General features: G+C 35.2%; 1 protein-coding gene across 1 annotated transcript in view; it reads left to right on the forward strand.

Moving 5' to 3' along the window:
- Positions 1–9913: 9913 nt before the first annotated feature.
- Positions 9914–15741, forward strand: part of LOC114332397 (arylsulfatase J) — a 99088-nt gene continuing 93260 nt past the window's right edge. The window contains exon 1 of the mRNA XM_050653597.1: positions 9914–10302. The gene's annotated coding sequence lies outside the window, so the exon portion shown is untranslated. The remainder of the gene's footprint in view (positions 10303–15741) is intronic.

Below are 15741 nucleotides of genomic sequence, written 5' to 3' on the forward strand. Positions count from 1 at the left end.
AGGTCTACAATAACTAAAAAAGTAATCAGCTACCTGGATCTTTGAGTGTCCCGAGAAAATCCTTATTACCCTGGACTATAGTGGAATTCAGATAATGGTAAAAACTTTAACACAACGTATTTATACCACTACCACTACATAGTTAAATTACCACGGCACTGATCGTATCAGCGCCCTAGCTCCTTCGAAAGGGGGACACTTTAGTACCTGTATGTTAAATTTCTTTGAACTATATCATTTACCTAGAATCTTCAGGAAAAAACGCGATGCTCCACAGAACAATAAAAATAGGGTACACAGGCCATAAATTATGGTTTGAGAGAAATTTCGCTATTTCGCGTTGTGTTGAATGTTGTCTTTAGTTTTCTTTTTTCTGTTACCTACATTTTTCTATTTCAAAAATCGGAATACTTTTTTATACGGTAAATGCATCTAGGTACAATATATGATGCACTTCACTTGGCGATTGTTCAAGTGATCTCTGAAAATAAGACTATATCGAAATAAAAATTATATTTGCATTTACTCGTAAACGTAGCTTTAAGCACTTAACATAAAAGCGACGTTACAATAAAAACAGGATCTGAAAACCATGTCCTGAAGACATTGGGAAATTACTACAGATTTAAAGTAGGATTTAACCTGAATTTGACGTTAGTGAAATTTATTCACTATGCAAGACTTACATTGCACGTTTTGTTTTTAAATTAAAACTTAATTTTGTACATTGTTCATGTCATTTTATAATTTTCTGATTATGATGAATCACAATTTTATTATTAAAATTCAACATAAATAAATCATGTATTATAAATATAGATCAGGAGATCAAGGAAATTAAATAAGAACAAAAAAATAAAAGTTTAAAGAAAGGCAATGAATAGACCAGGACCAACAACACCAGAATAAATCGATATTTAAGTACAATAACTAGAGACTTGCAACTTTTTACATTGTGTTCAGGATGATGTCAAGAAAAAAGTTCACTATAGAAAAATGTCAGAAAATGAATAAGTGCATCAACATGTCAAAATAAGCATAGATATTAAGTGCCGGATTTTGTTGTTTATTGTGCAATAGGCTACTGGGGCGATTTTGGGGTTATTGAAAACTAATACGCCATCAGTACCGACACCCGGAGCACCTGGTATCTATGTTCACGTCATCTTCTGGAGTTTCTAGGAATTCCGGCACTAAATTAATGCAAACAAATTACAAGAGGGGTTTTGTGGTTACTGAACACGTATACGCCATCAGAACTGATCCCCGGAGCACCTGGTGCTCATTATCACTGCTAAGGCACCTCATCTTCTGGAGTTCTGAAGGTTTTCGGCCTCGAATGGATGAAAATAGATTACTTGGCGGTTTTTGGGGTAGCTAAATAGGAATACGTTATCAGGACCTACCCTTGGACCACCTGGCGCCCAAGATCACTGCTAAGGCATGTTATCTTCTGCAGTTTGGAGGGTTTTTGAAATCATGTGCATCGGTGATCAGTTCTCATGGCGTATTCTTATTCAGCGACCCTAAAAAACTCACGAGTAATCTGTTTGCGTCAATTTGGTGCTGAAACCCCTCGAAACGTCAAATGACGTACCTTAGCAGTGAACCTTGGCACCAGGTGATCCGGTGGTCAGTTCTGATGCCGTATTTGTCTTCAGCGAGCCCAAAAATGCCGAAAACAAAATCTGGCCCTTAATACAATTATTTTGACATGTTTATGCACTTTTGGATGCATTTTATTCACTTTAAAATGCGACTATGCATTTCCACCCATTTCTCTATAGAATTTTGATATTCTGAACAGAATGCTAAAACTTGCAAGTCTTTAGGTGATATTTTTAAAAATCGATTTATTTTGTGCTAATTGTCCTGGTCTGGAACAAACCATGAAAGAAATTAAATGATGAAAGAGAGAGAGGAACAGATACAAAGTGAAAAACGATTAAAAAATATAGTATAGTACAAGGCCTCACAATAAAAAATTATGTACAGAAAGAATTGCGAGAGAAAGAAGCAGAAGGTGAAATAACAGTAATTGCGGCAAAAAATTGGGAGAGAAAACATGTTTGTTTGAGTTAAGTAGAAGAGAAGGAAAAATAACAATTATGAAAAATAAAAATAAACTGAAGAAAATGAAAACAAAAAATCTATATTAACTACGCTATGACCAAAGTAGAAAGAGATATACAAGCAAAAAGAAGGAACTATGCAATGGACGAAAAAACAAAAGGAAAACATTTTAAGATTGGCTTTTAAAAGATATTTATCGACAATGAAATATGGAAATCAAATTGAGATAAAGAAATGGAAAACTAAGAATAGAAAGTGACAAAGGAACGGTAATGACAAGGCGTATACAAGATGTCCCCGAAAATAGTGCGTTCCTTTAAGGTATAGATATAATACACAATGTAGAACAAAAAAGTCCTATAACATTTTTTTCCAAAGTTTACCGTTTCCAAAAAAAATTACATTGTGCGCCATTTAAGCGAACTTTTATTTTCATAAAATTAACTAATTTGGCATCACTGTACAAGAACTGTTTGTGATTTAGTTTATTGACACCACAAATGTAAGTCAGACGTATAATACCACCTGCAAAATAATTGTACATATTTGAAAATCCAACAAAACAAGTATTTGTTTGTTTGTTTAGGATAAACACAGGGTTTAATGTAAATATTTATGGCTAAAATGCTGCAACTATTTTTGAATTGTGATTGTCTATGTTTAGATTTTTGTATACATAGTAGTCAGATTTCAATTTGCATACCAAAATGTATTTTGGTTCTTTAGCCAGACGGTTGCATTTAGAAAAAAATATTTTTTTTTGATCCAGTTTAACTTACTGAAGAAATAGTAAAGTTTTCTTTAATAATTGGTTTGTGAGCAGTACCAATTTGTTTAAGAGATAAATGCTGAATTTTTCTATATATAAAAGTTTTTTTGATGAACTATGGAGTTTTTTTTTAATGAACTATGGATAACCTGATGTACTTTTGTTGTATCAATTTTGTGACTTTAGTGAAGTGAAATCGCGTCTTGGACTTACAACTTACAACCACACCAAGGAGAACAGGACTGATAAACAAGGTATATTTTATAAACTTTCTATTTTATTTTTTTGTAATCACGATCTCAATTTGTAACACCAAGAGATCACAAATTAATTTTTTTTGTTTTTTTAATAAATGTTTAATTTGCTGACTACAAATTTATTTCTTTTCCTTCTCTGTTGAATCGTAAGAGCAATAAAGAAACTGGCTGAGTATAGAATATAGTATAAAGTCGTTAAGGTAAGTTAGGTTATAATATTTTGTATATTATGTATATTTTCTGTGTGACTATGTTTTTGTTTTATTTTGATGGAGCGATCTATTTTTCTTTTAATATTTCCATTTTGTGATATTTTGGTTCCTTAAGGTAACCAGTGGCGCCCAATATTTTATTTTTTTTTTATTTTACATCCTTATTTCGATTTTTCTATCTCTTTAATTTTTTTTCTAAGCTAATAAGAGTATATTATTACCATCCCTTAAGGATCCACACCCTTTAATCTCTGAGACTGAGCGACCGTGGCTATAAATTTCGTTGTGTAACATCCCTTATATGACATATCAACATCTTGTCCAATTTCTATCCCCTTGTTACGTTATACAAATAACACCCTCTTTTGGAGTACGTTACAGTACTTCTTGAATTGATGGAGGCTCTAATGGTGTATTGTTGGTTGCTCCTGGGGGTGGTTGATTTGGATCTTCTACTTCGATGGTAAGTATTTCTTTATATTGTTCCCCCACCTTTTCAATATTTCTTCTTTTGTATTGAGTATTTGCTCCTCCTTAACCTTACATAGTCTTAGTCTTGGTTTGAATTCCTTTCTTGCATTATTCAGAGTTTTATAGAATTTTCTTGTTTGATTTTCCTGTTTTAATGCCTCAGGTTCTTCCAGAAATCTATTTTTATAAATTCTCTTTTTTCTTCTATGAATGTACTTCTCTTCTTTCCTAAGGTCTTTATATTTTTGTTGTTTTTCTCGGGTTCTTCTTTGCTGCTTCTGTTTATATGCATCGTTCTTTCTTTTTGTAATATCCTCACACTCAGCATCGAACCAGTCATTGCGTGATGGTAGTTTTTCTTGTCCTAGAATATTACTTGCTGCGTCTTTAATATTACTTTTACACATTTCTCATTGTTCGCTGATTGTTAGATTCTCATTAATTATGCAGTTAGTTTCGAGATAGTTTTGAAACCTTTTTACCGTTTGCGGATTTTTGAGGAGTTCGATAGTAAAGCACGTTGTTTTGGTACTTCTCTCCTTCTTCGCGTTTGAGATTCTAGCTCGAATTCTTGTGCCAACTAGAAAGTGATCTGAATCAATATTGGCGCCTCGATACGTCCGGACATCCATCAAGTTTGAGAAGTGTCTAGCATCTATGATCACATGATCAGTTTGGTTGTTCGTTAGTCCATCGGGCGAGGTCCAAGTTCCCATATGTATTTTTTTATGTAGAAAATATGTGCTTCCTACGATCATGTTCTTTGCAGCTGCGAAGGTTACTTACTTACTTACTTACTAGCCAAGGCCCACCCTTGGCATGTTAGCCATTTGGCGGCGCGCTGACCAGTATAGACGAGCCGTTTCTCGTAGGCGATCTTCATCCTCCTCGGGTGGGTCTGTTATCAGGGCTGGGCACTCTGGAAGGTGAGCAGCATCCATCTGGGGCTGATTACATAGTGGAGAGTTGTCATTTTCACGGACGCCGATGCGATGTAGATGGGAGGCCAGGTAGTCATGCCCCGTAGTTGTTCTGAACGCGGCTACACTGATGGGTCTCGGCAAGTTGTGAGGGATTGGTGACTCTATTAGGTGGGCCCAAGATTTTCCAGCACCGGCTTGTATTTGCTGGTCTTTTATCTTCGCTTTGATTCCTCTTTTAATGGTGGACTTTGCTGATGTGTACGATTGGAAGCTAGGGAGCTGTGGAAGAGTAGTGCCTTCTTTTGCAAGTTCATCCGCCGCTTCATTCCCTTCAACACCGACATGACTTGGGATTCATTGTAAAGTCATCAGCCACCCTTTTTCCAGCAAGTTCGATAGTTGGACGCGGCAAGATATTGTTTGGGCACAGTCGGTATATCGATTTGTCGACAGGACGAGGATTGCGGCTTGGCAGTCGATGAAGAAGGCAACTTTTTGGGGGTGTTGGAGATTCTCGAGACTTTTAGCGGCTTCGTATATAGCAGCAATTTCGCCATCATAGTTGGTGAGAGGGGCACCCACAGCTATGGAGCCTTTGGAGAACGTTGAGACATATCCTGTTCCTGTTCTTCCCGAGTCCGGCATCGAGGAGCCATCGCAGTAGATGTGGAGCCACTCATGCGCTGGGTAATTGGTGTGTATCGTCTCTATGGCGGCTTTCCTTAGGACAATGTCTGACGATAAGTGCTTCGGGTCGTTATGGTTTTCAAGACGCAATTCTGTGTTTGGTAGACAGCGGGCGAGTGTAGTTTGCGCTGGGAAGGGGGCGGCTTTCGACAGGTCAATGTGGTATTTTTCCATGATTTGATTTGCTACTGTAAGCGGAGTGTTTTGTGTTTTAAGACGTGCGGCTGCTTGTCTATATTCGTCCCATTTTTGTGGAAGTATTCGTCTTTGCCTTTCCCAGAAGGTTAACGCGTGTTGCTCTCTGCGGCATTGTATTGGTTCAATACCGGTCTGGGTTTCCATTGATGTAATCGGTGTTGATTTTGGAGCACCGATGATGACGCAAAGGGCAGTGTTCTGGGCGACTTCAAGCTTGGAGGTGGTGTTTGTACTCGCAGTTATTGTAGCTTCACTCCCATATTCTAGTATCTGCCGGACATAGGTTTTGTATGTTGCTACCAAGACATCTTGCGTGGCGCCCCATTTTGTTGCTGTGAGACGTTTGAGCAGTCGACATCTCTTTGTGGCTTTCTCTGCAATGTCGTCGATTTGAGGTTTCCACGTCATTTTCTTATCTATGTACACCCCCAGGTATTTTGTTACATCCTCTCTTTCCAGGTCGACTCCTTTGTATGTCAGCTTGACAGCAGTCTGCTTTGTTGAAAGGGTAATTACTTGATATACGGTTTTGGTTGTACTGACAGTTAGGCAGTTTTTATCCGCCCATTTTTCTAGATTTTTGAGAGCCTGGTTCATTACTCCCTCGAGCGCTTTCAGACTGCTACTTGATGCCCATATTAGGAGGTCATCGGCATACAGGAGGGCATCAACACCAGGTGTCTTTCTAATCATTGCGAGCACATCGTTTATCATTAGGTTGAACAATTGACAGCTGATGAAAGCTCCTTTTGGCAGCCCTTGTCTTTGTATTCTAAATTTGGAACAATGGTTGTGAAATTTGACTCTCTGATACCTTTCACCGAGAAAAGATTTTATCCAATTGAACAGTTTACCGTCAATTCCAGACTTCGCTATCTTGTGTAACAGCAAACCTCTCCATACTGTGTCGTATGCAGCTTTGAGGTCTACTAGCACTGCAACTGTTGACATCTTACGGTGGAAAGCATCCTTGACTTTTTGAGCAAACTCGACTACATGGTCCATGGTGTTCCTGTGTTTCCTGAAGCCAGCTTGTGCTTCGTCAATCAGTTCAAGATGGGTTATGGCTCGGTTCAGTCTGTCCAGAACCATTTTTTCGGCTACTTTGCATAAGGAGCTTGTGAGGGATATTGGCCGGTAGCTATCAGTCAGGCTCGGGTCTTTTTGTTTCTTTAGGGTGGGTATGACCTCGCTCTTCCTCCATTGACTTGGGACTCTTGAATTCCATGTTAGGTTAATCAAGTTCAGAATGGTGTTTTTGGCTGCGGCTCCCAGATATTTAAGCATTTCCGGGTACAACTCGTCAATCCCTGCTGCCTTTTTCGTTTTTGTGTCAGAGAGAGCCGCTTCCAGCTCTGATATAGAGAAATCTTCTGTACAGATGTCCTTTATACTTTTGCTCATCCTCCGGGGAGGGGGATAGCGCAACAGTTTTGCTCTCTCCCTCTTATTTATCTTAATATTACTCACTTTTGTGTAGTGTTTACAGAGTTCGTTTGCTATATCGGCATGTGTAGTGAGTTCTCTAGCCATGCCTCTCATTGGCATTTGCTGTTGCTTGTTTCCATCATTGTTTAACGTAGTAACGAACCTGTGCGCTTTGACGCCGTCTTTTCGGAAGTCGAGCTTAGCAAGGAAGGATTTGAAAGCTTCTCTTTTCCCTGACTTAATGGCTTGAGTTAGGATCGCTTGTCTCTTTCGAAGCTCTACACAATCGTTCATTTGCCTGGATTTTTCAGCTTTGCCCCTGGCTTTATTTCTGGCAGCTTTCAATTTGGATAGCGTTGAGGACCAGAAAGTCTTATACCCCTTAATTTGACCTCGCGGTATGCACTCTTTTGCACATTTAAGTATGGCCTCGGTTACTTTCTTTGCTGCTTCTTCTGGTTCTTGTAGTGTTAGTAGAGTAAGGACTTCATCTGTGCATTCCCTGTACTTTTTCCAATCCGCCTTTTTAAAATTCCAGCGCAAGGCGCGATTTTGGGCTTTTTTGTCCTTTGCCAGTTTGCATGTCACTAGCAGAGCGCGGTGACCACAGCCTGCTGCGTCGTCCAGGAGGGTTACACTGGTCTTCCCTGTAATGTGTGGGTGTGTTACGACAAGATCGGGCCTTGATTGACTTCCTCTAAACGATAAGAACGTAGGTGGGGTGTTCACTACATCAAGATAGTTGTTATCCAAAAAGTCCTCGAGGTGTTTCCCAACGTTGGTGGTTCTAGAGTAGCCCCATCTCGTGGATGGACTATTGAAATCTCCAATTATGATGGTACTTGGCTGGATTTGTTGCTCTACCAATTCCAATGCAGGTATATTATCTGGCGGATTGTATAGTAAGAAAAGGGTGACATGTTTCGAGTTTTTCCAGACTTCGACCTGGAACATTTCCAGTTTATCTCTATCCTGCATTTCGTGGATTATGTTAGTCTTCCATACTAGAGGGGTTTTGATTCCGATGATAATTCCTGACGCTACTTGTCGACTCCTCTTCAGCACATGGGTTGAATAGCCAACTGTAGAGTAGAGGTGAGGTGTGTCTGTAGCGGCTCCTGCCTCTACAATGACATATATATCAACGTTCTTTTCGAGAACGCTTCGTTTGAGTTCTAAAAACTTGCTATTGCTTAGACCTCCAGCGTTCCAGAAGATGACTTTGAGGTCTGCGTCGCTGCCCTGAGAAGGGCCGTTTCGGGTAGGGATTCGTACACTCATGGATCAGCGCGCGTAACGACGAATCGCTGCTGCTCATTTAGCGTTACCCAGGGGACACGTGTGATCGTACCTTACGATAGACCACGGACGCGGGCAACTCTGTCTCCCCTTCGCGGCTGCGAAGGTGACTGCTCGGTGTCCATTCGAATTGGTATTATTATGGAGACTATATTTACCGATGTGCGGTAGATATATTTCTTTCCTTCCGGTTTTTGCGTTGAGATCACCGATTACTATTATAATGTCTCTTCTGGGACAACTGTCTTATGCTCTTTCTAATTCATCATAGAATTCGTCTTTTTGTTATTTAGGTCTTTCATAAAATTAACTTTATTTAGGTGTAATTCATACGATCCATGTGATTTGACCAGTTTGGAATGCTTAATTTAGAAAAAATAGTTGATCAAATAGAAAATGACATTTTTAAAATTTAAAAAAAAAGTGCATTTTTGTTAAATAAATCTAAAAGTATTCATACTATGAAAAAATGTTTCAAATATTAATTGTAGTTTTTTCTTGCTGAATTTTTTTTTGTTTTTGTATCCTGAATACTTTTAGGTTTATTTAAGAAAAATGCACTTTTTTTAATTATAATAATGTCATTTTTGATTTAATCAACTATTTTTTTACAACAAATAGTGTAGTAAGACCACGAAACAGACAGAGTCATGTTTATACAAATAGAAGAAGAAGAAGAAGAAGAAGTATTTTTCTAAACTAGGCATTCCAAACCAGTCAAATCACATGAATCGTATCAATTATACCTAAATAAAGTTAATTTTAAGTGGGAAGATATTCATTTCTATTAGGATTATCACGACGAGGGTTTAATTTTTACATTTCAAAAAGAAAAAAGCAGAGAGCGACTTTATTTACGTCATAAGTCAGTCAGTTCTTATGCAGAAAACTTTTGTCAGAGCTTATTTGAAAGATTTTTTAATGAGCTTTAAAAGATGTCTTTCAAGTTTTCCCAAAAAATTGCACCTTATTCGAGTTATTTGAGATTTAAGGTTTTCCATTTCGAGGTTCTTCGAAAATAACCATCCATTAAAGAGCAATAACTCAGTTTCTAGCTCAGTTCACCTAGCTATTTCCGACGCGACTCTCTCTTTGTTTTTTTATTAGCCACAATTTTGTTCCTAATATAATTTTTTCTATAAAATTAAATTTTTTTAATTTACTCATGAAAAACGGTTATAAAATGTGAGTTTTTCAATGAAAAATGCATAGTTTTAATCGCAGATAACTTAGAAAGTCTCAATTTTGCATAAAAAATTTTATAGAACAAAATTTACTTAGAATTGGTCACTCTATCAATTTCCATAGTTATTGTGATTAAAAAAAATTCATCCCCTAGATGGGGTTGTTTTCGCCCCCAGGCCAAAAGCGCAGTTCGGCATAGGGTAGATTTTGAAGAAAAGTGTCAACAGAGCTTAAACCCAAATTTTCATTAAAATTGGTGTTGGTTCTCAAAATTCCACGGTTTTTCAGTTTTCTACCGCTCGCTGATGAGAGTGGTCTAGTAATTAGAAATTAAACATTATCGCCACCGAAAATTATCGATTAAATAATATTTAATCATTATAATTAAATAATATTTAATCATTATATTATAATATCTCAAATTAACAATGTGAGCGTAATTTTGTATAGCTTGCAAAAAACCCAAAAACTAGGCGCGAAAATCATATCAATATTTAAACTAAAATATAATATAAGTATCGCCATCTACACTTGGTAATAGAAACCAACACATACATAATACTAACATCAATAAGAAAACTTTAATGATTGAATTGACCTAGCTATAGAAGGGGCAAAGTTTTATGCCTGCAGCACCGATAATAAATATATTCAGATGCAATTACTTTATTTTTAATATTTATTTTTTATTTGATTAGAGTGGTGTGAAACACAAGGTGGAGTTTTATTAATTGTGCTTGTTAGTGAAATTAGTAATTTTCTAATACTTAATAGAATAATATTGTGTCGCATAATAAAAGGTAAGTGGTATTTATATACAGTGGGTTATATTTTGATTGGCACTTCTAATAGTGCCATCTTCATAAAACATTTAAGACTATTTTGATTGTACACTTACTCCTTATTTGCATATTTTTCTTAATACCTAAATTCAAATTTTCGAGTCCACGTTACCATTAAAATAAATTCAAAATTCTATCAACTATATTATATTTTAATCATTTGTTTTCAAATTTGTCATCAAAAATGTTTGTTTTATCTATTATCTCTGTTACCTTTAAAACGGTGCTTCTACTTAATGTAGTTTAAATTTAGTTCATTAAAGTGTGTTTACCGTAAAATCACTGCATTATTCAAATTGCAAGTATTGCATTACTTACATTCTACTTACAGTTAAGTAGTAATTAGTAGTAATAAATATACCTATATATTATTAAGGGGGTAGGCGCAAAACCTTGGTCCAATGCTATTTGAATGCATTAATTTTTTTCGAATCCTGAGAAAATTTAAACGCAGAATGAAATAGATTATTACCGAGGGCCAAAAAAACCCTGAAAACTTCAATATTGTTTATTTTAATAAGTTACAGGGGTGAAAAAATAACAGAAAATTTAGCGTGATTATTAAATTAAAATATTTCACTCAAAAGAACCTTTTTGTTTATTCTAAGGGACTTTCTAATATTCTAATATTTCATTCTGTCTTTAAATTTTTCAAAAATAAACTATGTTTTGACAATATTTGGTCAATAATATATTTCTTGATAAGCCGGTTAGTAATATATAATGTTATTGTTAATTATCTTCAGCAAATAATGCTTGTGACGTAATTTTTACTTGTTTCTAAATAGTTTACTTCATTAATAATAGATAAATTTCTTCTTGTTACAATAATATATTAACATTAAAACAGAATACATAATTAAAAGAAACAGTACATAATACATAGGTATCTACTTAAAAAATCCAAAAATTGATACTCTTGCAAACGCAAAAGTTATGAGCAATTTAAACTTAACACGACATTAAGCAAAAAGTTAACAATTTCAAAAAATCATATCTTAGCTCTGCTAAAGCATAACGTACAACCTCACAAATTTTTTTTTGTATATAGGCAAATTTTCATTTACGTTTTTGCTTTTTTTGGGTATCTAAGGGGTAAAATGCTGATGAATCTTCGAAGTAAAACTCACACAGCTCAAACATTTTCCCTTCCAGACCCAGAAAATCTAAATGAATACTTTGTTAATGTGAGTAAAAATATAACATCAACTATTGTGTCACAAGATCCCATTTCCTATCTCCCTAATTCAGGAAAGGTTTCGAATTCACTCTTTATAAGACCGATTGGTAAATCTGAACTGATCCAAACAATCAAGAGTATCAAAAGCAAATCTTCCTGTAGTACCGATGGACTGACTATCCATAAAAATTTTCTCAGATCTCCCAGACAATGTGTTGGGAGTCCTCATCTCTCTAATAAATGATTCTTTTGAGAAAGGTAAATTTCCAGAGTGCCTAAAGACGGCCATCATTATTCCTCTTCATAAGGGTGGTGAAAAATCTATTGCCTGCAATTATAGACCTATTGCATTACTACCGGTACTCTCCAAAATTATTGAAAGACTCATAAAAGCCCGACTTATGTCCTTTCTCGTTGATAACAAGATTTTATCACAAAATCAGTTCGGCTTTTTAAATAATAAATGTACCACCGATGCCATGTTTTCTGTACTACATGAGGTTTATCAAGCATTAAACAATAATCTCCACACTTCCACTGTTTTTTGTGATTATGCCAAAGCTTTTGATTGTGTAAATCACGACATTTTGATAAAAAAACTAGATTTCTATGGAATTCGAGGTATTTCTTTGAACTGGTTTCAATCTTACTTGGAAAATAGGAAACAACTGGTTAGAGCAAATGATACAGACTCTAGTCTCAGAAATGTTGTATGTGGGGTACCACAAGGTTCAGTATTGGGTCCTTTACTTTTCCTTATCTTTATTAATGACATCACTAGTTTAAAAATCGATGGAAAAGTTTTTCTTTTTGCTGACGATACCAGTATCACTTGGAGCAACTCAAATATCGCAACTCTTCATGCTACTATAACTTCTGATCTACTCACAATAAAATCCTGGTCAGATTCTAATTTACTCTCTTTTAACGTAGATAAAACAGTCGCATTACCCTATAAAGGAACTCTTCAACCCTTACCTCTTCATAACAGCCAGATCAGTATCGTTGATTCTGTAAAGTTTCTTGGTATTTTTTTAGATAGCAACCTTAAATGGTCCCTGCATATCGATGTGTTAAGCAAGAAACTATCCTCAGCTTGCTTTGCAATAAGATCTGTCTCGAAGGAAATGGATTTAGCCTCTTCCAAAATAACATACTTTTCATTGTTCGAGTCCCATCTTCGATATGGTCTGCCTTTTTGGGGTTTTGGTACAGCTGCCCAATCCGATGTTATTTTTAAATTGCAAAAAAGAGCAATCAGATATCTGTTTGGCCTCAGAAGAACAACACATTGCAGAAGCTACTTTAAAGATCACAGAATTCTAACATTACCTTCTTTATATATTTTAGAAACTGTTTGCTTAATTCGTAAACATCTACATGTCTTTCCAGAAAGACCTAGACATGACTATTCCACCAGGAATTCTACTTTTGACATCTATTTACCGATCCCGTCCAGTGAGTTAGTAAAGAAATCTATATTATATTCTGCAAAAAAACTATACAACCATCTCCCTCTACAACTTAAATCTGTAACATCTTTCCCCAAGTTCCGTAAAATGACAAAAGCCTATTTATCTGAAAGACCATATTATTCAATAGCAGAGTTTCTTAACCAATAACTAAGAAATTACAGTATTCTTATGTATAAGTAGAATCTTAATCTATATTTGAGTGTCATATGCAGCAGCATAACTTATTAAATCACTTATTAAATTTCTTAAGGTAGATTACGCAATTTGCAATTTTTTTTTTTAATTTTGCAATAGATTGTTACTGATTTTTATTTGACTTTATTATGTTTTATTTATATTGACGATTTGTATAATTTTAGTAAATTGTATTTGTTATTGTTTTTATTTATGATTCTTGTAAGCTTTGTCTATAAAATTGTTAAATTTTTCATGACAATAAAGCATATTTCTATTCTATTCTATAATCACTTGGGTGAGTACCTATAAGCTGATGAACAAATTTTTGAAAATAATTTTTATTGATGTAGGTATAATAACAATTTTTCTAAATAATGTTAATGTATAAAAAAGGAATTAATGAATAAACTAGTTTATTAAGTCATAACCGATTACTGCATCAAAGATTTCAGTGTCATCAGGTATTATTTCTGGCTCAGTTTCAGGGTTTTTATATTTAGACGAGCAAGAACAAATTTCAAAATATTTGAAACCTTGAGACAAACAAGAGCAAATTTCTTCGTCATTGCAGGGTTTCCTACCGCTGCATGAAAAAATATGTATGTATTATAAATTGCTGTATCACCTTCTAAATAATTCACACAACACGTATTATTTTCTAAAAGCAAACCATATTCAGTCAAACGATTTTATGTTTTCATATCTTGATTGTGACCATTCATTTGTTTGCCATTTCACCTGTTTAATATGTTTGATTATATATAAGGAAGGCTGGAATGGAGGTAATATGTCTATTGTTATAATTTTAATTTTCGATATTTTATACTTACTTAATTCATGCTTTTGTTTTACCAATAAAGAGAAAAATCTTGTGGTGTCAGATCTAGTGAAAGCATGCAGACTTATGAGTGATAAGCGTTTATGTGTCCTAATTTTTCATGTAACTTATGTAAGGAGTATAATAATACTTATCAATGATCGTCAATTTTTTTATTGGTTCTTCCAATATAAAATCATATTTTAAAGAATTAGAAGAATAATATATCTGAAGACTCTACTATTATTTAAATGCTGTCAGTATATTTGGATTGAACATCATTTACATGAAAAAATAAACGTGAATCGGCGTCCATATTATGATTACAAGATGAGTTAAAATCTTCCTACTGATAGTTTTTGGAAATAAGTTTTTTTCTCTAAGCTCCAATCAACCAGTTATGAACGTTTTTTCCTGTTCATCATTCTTAACAAATTCATGAATGTGTTGATGTAAATATTTAGAAACAAAATTTCTTAAGCTAGTTTTGCTTTCGTTATTTGCCAAACATTTTTTAAATCACGTACACGTCGACTTCTAAAGGTACGTATCCATACGTGGGTGCTTCGTGCTCGGGGTAGCTGCTCAAATGGATCCGGCATGCGCTCGCCTACATATAAACCGCAAACCGGTTGAATCGAAGAGGGGGAGCACCGAGCGGCGAGCACCAACGTACCTATCCACTATGTGGAGCTGCTACACCGAGCACGGAGCACCCACGTATGGATATATATACCTTAACATCTAACATTTCTACAACATGACCACCGCATCCATATCTTGTAAATCTTTCTTCTTGTTTTGAATTAATACCATAAACATCGTTGAAGCCAGAAGTAAGACTGAAGTTGAGCCATACCATCAATAATCACGGATTATTATAATTTCAATACACGTAATATGTAAATATAAAAGTATTATCCATATATTAAACAAATTTATTACAAAAAAAATTATTTCCTAAAATAGTATTGCACATAAAGATATGCAATATTTATTCTACAATTACAATACGGTTTATTGAAAATTACTTTAAAAATTTGTTCTTCAGATTATACTCACCTTGAAAAAACGGTGTTTTTTCGATGTAGAAATTCGCGGGCTAAATGAAAAGTTGTCTCAACAAATATTTTGCGAGGCTGTAAGTTACGGTTGCTTTAGTAGAAGGTAGGATATGATTTTTTGAAATTGCTAACTTTTGGTCTGATCATAACCCTTTCACCTTTTAATCGCTTATAACTCGAAGAGGGGCTCTTTTAGAAAAAAAAAATGTCAGAATTTTTTTTTACTAAATTTACCTAGAAAAACTCCTTTTTGTTTGATTCCTTGTGGGATCAAAAGAGAGCTATATGATTCTCGAATAAAACTCGAAATTTGACTACGTTTATCAAAATGCTACGGTAGACTCTTCTCTATGAGGGAGAAACATGGACCCTTAAAACATCAACCGTAAATAAATTGGAGGCCTTGGATATGGATCTACCGAAGACTCCTCAAAATTTCATAGGCATCGCATTCCTCAAACGAAGAAGTGCTGTATAGAATAGTCAAGGAACGCAAGGAACTTTTCAACGCAGTGAAAGTTAGGAAAAAGTCATACCTAGGCCACATACCTAGAAATAATATGTACCAATATGCTCAACTAATAGTGAAAGGAAAGATCAAGGGAGAGAGGGGACTAGGGAGGAAAAGACTATCCGTCATATCTGGAAACATCCAACAAGGGACAGAGTTAAATTTTGAACAGC

This window comes from Diabrotica virgifera, chromosome 6 (genome assembly GCF_917563875.1).
Source record: "Diabrotica virgifera virgifera chromosome 6, PGI_DIABVI_V3a".
Lineage (NCBI taxonomy): Eukaryota > Metazoa > Arthropoda > Insecta > Coleoptera > Chrysomelidae > Diabrotica > Diabrotica virgifera.